This window comes from Coregonus clupeaformis, chromosome 17 (genome assembly GCF_020615455.1).
Source record: "Coregonus clupeaformis isolate EN_2021a chromosome 17, ASM2061545v1, whole genome shotgun sequence".
NCBI lineage: Eukaryota > Metazoa > Chordata > Actinopteri > Salmoniformes > Salmonidae > Coregonus > Coregonus clupeaformis.
This window is the reverse complement of record NC_059208.1, coordinates 57,241,306-57,247,305: the sequence shown is the minus strand read 5'-3', so window position 1 is coordinate 57,247,305 and position 6,000 is coordinate 57,241,306.

Here is a 6,000-nt window from a genome sequence, read left to right as displayed (position 1 = left end):
TTGAAGTTGTGCACACTTTCTTTTTTATCCCAGTCTATATCCAAGTTTAATGCCAGCGTCAAACATGATAAATGTGATGTTCGAGGCTCCTCCAACTAAGACAACACAATAAAACTGAAAAACATAAATGCCATTCAGTGTAAAAAGAATCAAACAGATGTATCTTCATTCCCTCCTCATTTCTTGATGCATGAGAGGTCTTGTACCCCTAGAGTAGATTGACGCACCCGTGCATCACACTGTGACCTCATTTTGAATATTGAATAGATCCCTGTGTGTTTACACTAGAGACTTACGGTTTCTTGTTGTGGCTGCAGCCTATTCCATGACATGGGGCTTGTGAAAGAGGCCTTTTTCTACATGAGAGGATCCGGACAAGAACATATTCATGAAATCGTCTGTAAAACCTGATCGTGTGAGCTACAAAACTAATATGTCACCAATGTCAAAAGGGGAGACTCTCACGAACATGACAGTGTCGGTTGTTTGTCTCTACGACATGCACAAGCTTTACGGCAGTCGTCTGAACTCTTTGTCATAGAAATCCTCATTTCGAAGGGGTCTTCTCACAAAACCAACTATCCAGACCGAACCGTTGGAGCTACTTAAGTGATAATGCCTGGGAAGCCGGTGTTCAGAGGATATATTGGCATGAGTCTCAGGCCAGCAAATTGTGCCAATATAGCCTCCAAACACCTGCTTAGAGGGTGTTATCACTTTATATACAGTGGTTTACCAATGACTGACATGTTTCATGAATTTTTTTTACTTTGATACTATTTCATCCTTCCACAAGATACAGTCCCAACACAAATCTAGGGTTGCTACCCAAACCGGCTGGTCGTTCGTTTTATCAGCTCACTTGCCAGAGACGCGACCCCGTCATTAAATACTTTTGTTCTAAATCTATGGACACGACCCAGTCGTTCATTCTAAATGTTCTGCTGCCATGATGGCTGGCAACGTTCTTATCCCTTGCTTGCTAGCTAGCCAACTTCGGCTGACACAGTCACGTCAAACTGTGCAGCCAGAATAACAGCAAAGTAGCTGCATTTGCATTTGTTTTCTAGTGATTTTGGGGGGGGATACATCCATAACATAGAACGTTTACTCTCTTGCCAGGACACTGTTCACTGAGCTAGCCAACTACACAGCTAACACAATCACTTCAAACTGAAGCTGGACTGACAGCAAACTGCATTTCGTTTTTTTCTTTTGGCATGTCTTTGTATATATCCATAAAGATGATGCTGATTCATGATTTCGACTGGCTGAGAAAAGCTGTCAGACTCTGTCTCATCCCGACTCCCGACACATTCATTACTATGGGACAGCTGGAGATCGAATTTCAATGTTGAAACAATGTTGCAAACATCGGAGAGACAGACAGCAAGGTTAATACAAATCTGCGCTGTTGAAAACCAATTGCTAGTCTAAAATAAATGGGAGATAATGTCTAGATGCTTTTCACGGTGGAGATCAAGTTTATAAATTGCCTGGCTGGGCTGATTAGACAGGGGATTGCACAGTCAGATAGAATAGTGAATAAATATTTCAACATCATAGCCTTAGCCGGTGGTAACTTGTGGGATAGGCATCGGCTGGAATGCGGTTTTAACTAGTCAGCATCTAGGATTAGACCCACCCGTTGTATAAAAACGAATATGTCATGGAAAGGGGAGACTCTCACGAACATGAAGGTGTCGGTTGTTCTGCTCAATGACCCACAAGCTTCAGGGGAGTCGTCTGAAGGTGACCCATCACCAGGCTGTAAAAATTGAAAAAAGTGCATAGGGGGTCAGATGTGCCAAAAATAACATAACCAAACATGGGTCTAAGTTTTCTTGTATCTCCTAGATATAGGACAGAAACTTCAAAATCTTGATCCTTATGATTAATTTTTTGACTTTCAGTTTTGCAATTTATGAATGTGTTATTTAATTTGTTTCTATGGGCTATATCAGTAAAGGCCAAATGTAACGTTTCATCAAATAATAATAATATTTTATTTTATTTTACCTAGAGGGTTACTAAAATCAAAAATCAATGGTGGGAGATCTATAGCCCTTTCAACGGGAGGTGAGGAAATATTGATGTGTCTGCTGCAACATCCTTGACACATTCAGTCAGTCAACAGCACATTCACAACACTGCTCACTTAGTTTTGTCATAGTGCAGGGCCTGATGGCACCTGAAAGGCTCATTCTCAGTGAGAGGGTCCATTCCTAAGCATCATCCCTGCTTCATTGCACAGTGCAGACATTGTTTATAAATTGTTAGTGCGCTGAGGGATTTAAGCAATATATCCATCACTTATGGACCAAGATGACTTATCTTATCCCTCTGCTGTCTTTTAGATTTTCCTCCAGGATATTATCTCTCTCTTTCTCTCGCACAGAGACACACACACACTCTCTCTCTCTCTCTCTCTCTCTCTCTCTCTCTCTCTCTCTCTCTCTCTCTCTCTCTCTCTCTCTCTCTCTCTCTCTCTCTCTCTCTCTCTCTCTCTCTTTCTGTCTCTCTTTCTGTCTCTCTTTCTGCCTCTCTTTCTGCCTCTCTCTCTCTCTCTCTCTCTTTCTCTCTCTCTCTCTCTCTCTCTCTCTCTCTCTCTCTCTCTCTCTCTCTCTCTCTCTCTCTCTCTCTCTCTCTTTCTCTCTTTCTCTCTCTCTCTCTCTCTGTGTCCCTAGCTCTCTGTGATGGTGAGCCCAGAGACAACCATCATCACACTGGGCATGAAGCATGCCATTTCCCCTACATAGGCCTACAAACTACAAACTCTCTCACGTTGCTAATATAATCGTATATTTACTATAAATCTGTGTTCTTTATGCCCCAACCTAAAAAAAATGATTTTTGTTGAGAGTTTTGCAGCGTTTGTTGCTACTACTGTCAAGTTGGCCATGTCGCATTGACTTTTCAAACACCATTTGCAAATGGTCATACAGGGACTCGTGTCCGAACAGACCGAGATTTGGCAACATAGCCTATTCATGTCTCGACACCACATCCCCTGAAACTCATTACAGTAACATTGTTGTCTGTATTTCCCTGCCTTTGAGTAATTTGAGTTATCATTTCCAGTATTCAAGAAATACTTTTCTTACCTGCATCACTTATTTTTTCCCCATGCGGTTGTCTGGGTCTGCGCGCTCAGGTGAGTTCTGGCAATAGTTTAGAAATATGCATGTCCGTTCCCACTAGGCACAGACGTAATTTCAAGTATAGTTTTAATTTACATTTGGTTGAGTCAACTAAGATTAATTCAATATGAAATCAACAAAAAAATGTCACTATGTCATTGGATTTAGGTTAAAGGTTGTGTGGAAAAACATATGAAATGTGACCGGTTACACGATCTGAGGCGTTTGACGCTGCTTCCTACTTCCCAGTAGTGCAGATCATTTTTATTTAATTTCTTCTTCAGAAATGCCTTATTGAACCTGTGAACTTTCATGTGCCTTAATTACAAACTTCTATGGGATCCGTTTATATGAATAACATGTTTTAATTATCAGCCTAGTTTAGCCAACGAGAAAGCACTAAGCTATACAGGGAGAAAGACAGGATCCTTCCTGGCTAGTCATGATTGGCTGAGATAATGGAGTGGTTGGACATGCCAAGAGATGAGCCCTGATGGGCTGTCATGTCACAGGCTTCTGTCTATAACAGAATGGGCTCTTCCCTGGTCAGTATATAGATCATCTACTGTGGATGAGACATAAAAAACGGAAAATCTATAATCTATAATTTAGTATTTTTTTTGTTTGTTTAACTAGTAGTGGGTTTAAGAGCCATAAGTCTAGAATAACTACTCCTGTAAGACTCAGGAGGGATGTGGAGGGGTGTGGAGGTCGCAGCTCTGTACCCCAACCCTCAGTGAGGAGGAATGTGAGTTTGATTAGGTATAGTCGTGATTCGTTTTTTTTGGTATTTGGGGTATTTTATTAGGATCCCCATTAGCTGTGGCAATTGCAGAAGCTACTCTTCCTGGGGTCCACACAAAACATGAAACATGACATAATACAGAACAATAATAGACAAAAACAGCTCAAGGACAGAACTCTATACATTTAAAAACGACACACATAGGCTACATATCAATAGATATACACAACGTGTCTATGTCAAATAGAGGAGAGGCGTTGTGCCGTGAGGTGTTGCTTTATCTGTTTTTTTTTAAAACAAAGTTTGATGTTCATTTGAGCAATCTGAGATGGAAGGGAGTGCCATGCAATCATGGCTTTATATGATACTGTACGTTTTCTTGAATTTGTTCTGGGGACTGTGAAATGACCCCTGGTGGCATGTCTGGTGGGGTAAGTGTGTGTGTGTCAGAGATGTGTGTAAGTTGACTATGCAAACAATTTGGAATTTTCAACACATTGATGTTTCTTATAAAAAGAAGAAGCGATTCATCCTCCGCTGATTTTTCCCCTGTGCTCTGCTCGACACTGGCTCTGTTTTGCTCTGCTCGGTGATGGAGGGAGTCGCCATGCTGAAAGGTCATATGCTCATGGCTGGATTTGATTTGTTGCCCTTTACATTGTTCGGGGGGCATGGGACCACAGCATTAATCTGCAGATAGGGGCATATGAGGAATTTGAATCACTTGGTTTGGAAGTGGAGGGAGTGGGAGGGAAGGAGGACAGTTTTGCAGCAGCAACAAGTAGATCTATTACAAACAACATGCAGGCCTGTCGTAGTGCGTTAACTGTTGTAAAAATGGCTAGCTGGATCTCGGCTGAGTGGTTGGCTTCTGAGCCCTCTAAAGGATGTCCGGTGAGAACATGGCGGATGCTTCTCCTTTCTTCGTCACCACCACACACTTCAGGTATTAACATCATGGTATCTGGAATCTTACTTGTTGTGGTTCTATAAGGCAAAGATATGCACACACGTAAACAGTATTAGTAAAGCGTTTTAATACATATACACATAATACATGCACCCTCTCTCTCAGGTGACGGATTCGATTCTATCATGGCACCCTCTCTCTCAGGTGACGGATTCGATTCTATCATGGCACCCTCTCGCTCAGGTGAATCCTTTGCTTGCAGATGAGTCTGTTCACGTGTATGAGCTCATCCCCAATACAATTATTGCCCCCCCCAAAAAAAATAAAATAAAAAAAAATAGCATAATGCACATTTCCAAGACGTGTGTGCATGCATCTTGAAAATGTGCATTATGAATTTTTTTGGGGCAAGAATTATATTCGAATGAACATGCATCTCAGCGCAAGTAGGCCAGTATGAAAAAAATTAAAAATAAAAATAATAATGTATGCACTCACTAACTGTAAGTCGCTCTGGATAAAAGCGTCTGCTAAATATGTAAAATGTAAATGTAAGTAGCCCTATTCTGCAGGATGAAGCAAGCCTGTATACAGAAACAGACGCCTGGGGCGATCCTAAATATGCTATGTATGTTATGTGGCTTTGGGTTCATTAAAATGCAAGTGCGAAGTCAACGTCTATCTGCGACACGAAGACTGAGTGGATTGCCTCACTCGATCTCCCTCTCTCCTCTTGAAACAAAATGCTCGAAATACTGATTTGGAGAATGCAGACTTCAGCACCTTGGAGAGTTCCAAAAGCCTCGCGCCTTCAAGCGTTTGACCTCACGTGCCCCTCGTAATTATGCAGTGCAATTTAAAAAGCCACACACGGTAGCCTATAGCGCGCAACAATAGCAAAATAGACACCAAATTAGTTTTTTGTTTGTGTATAATTTGTACAATAAAGCCACAGTAACGACAGTAGATGGTAGTTAGATGGTAAAGCGGGTTGGATGTGAAAACACAGACACAGAGTGGCTAGATAGCACACATACTCAAATTGTCGGAACTTAAAAAGACCTAGGCGGTGTGTGTGTGTGTGTGTGTGTGTTTGCGAGGGAGGGAGGGAGGGATAACGGGAGAGAGACAGAACCGGGTGAAGAGAGAGAGATTCAGTGTGGTCATTGAGGAGAGAATTTGACGGGGCTCATAGCCTGTAGATG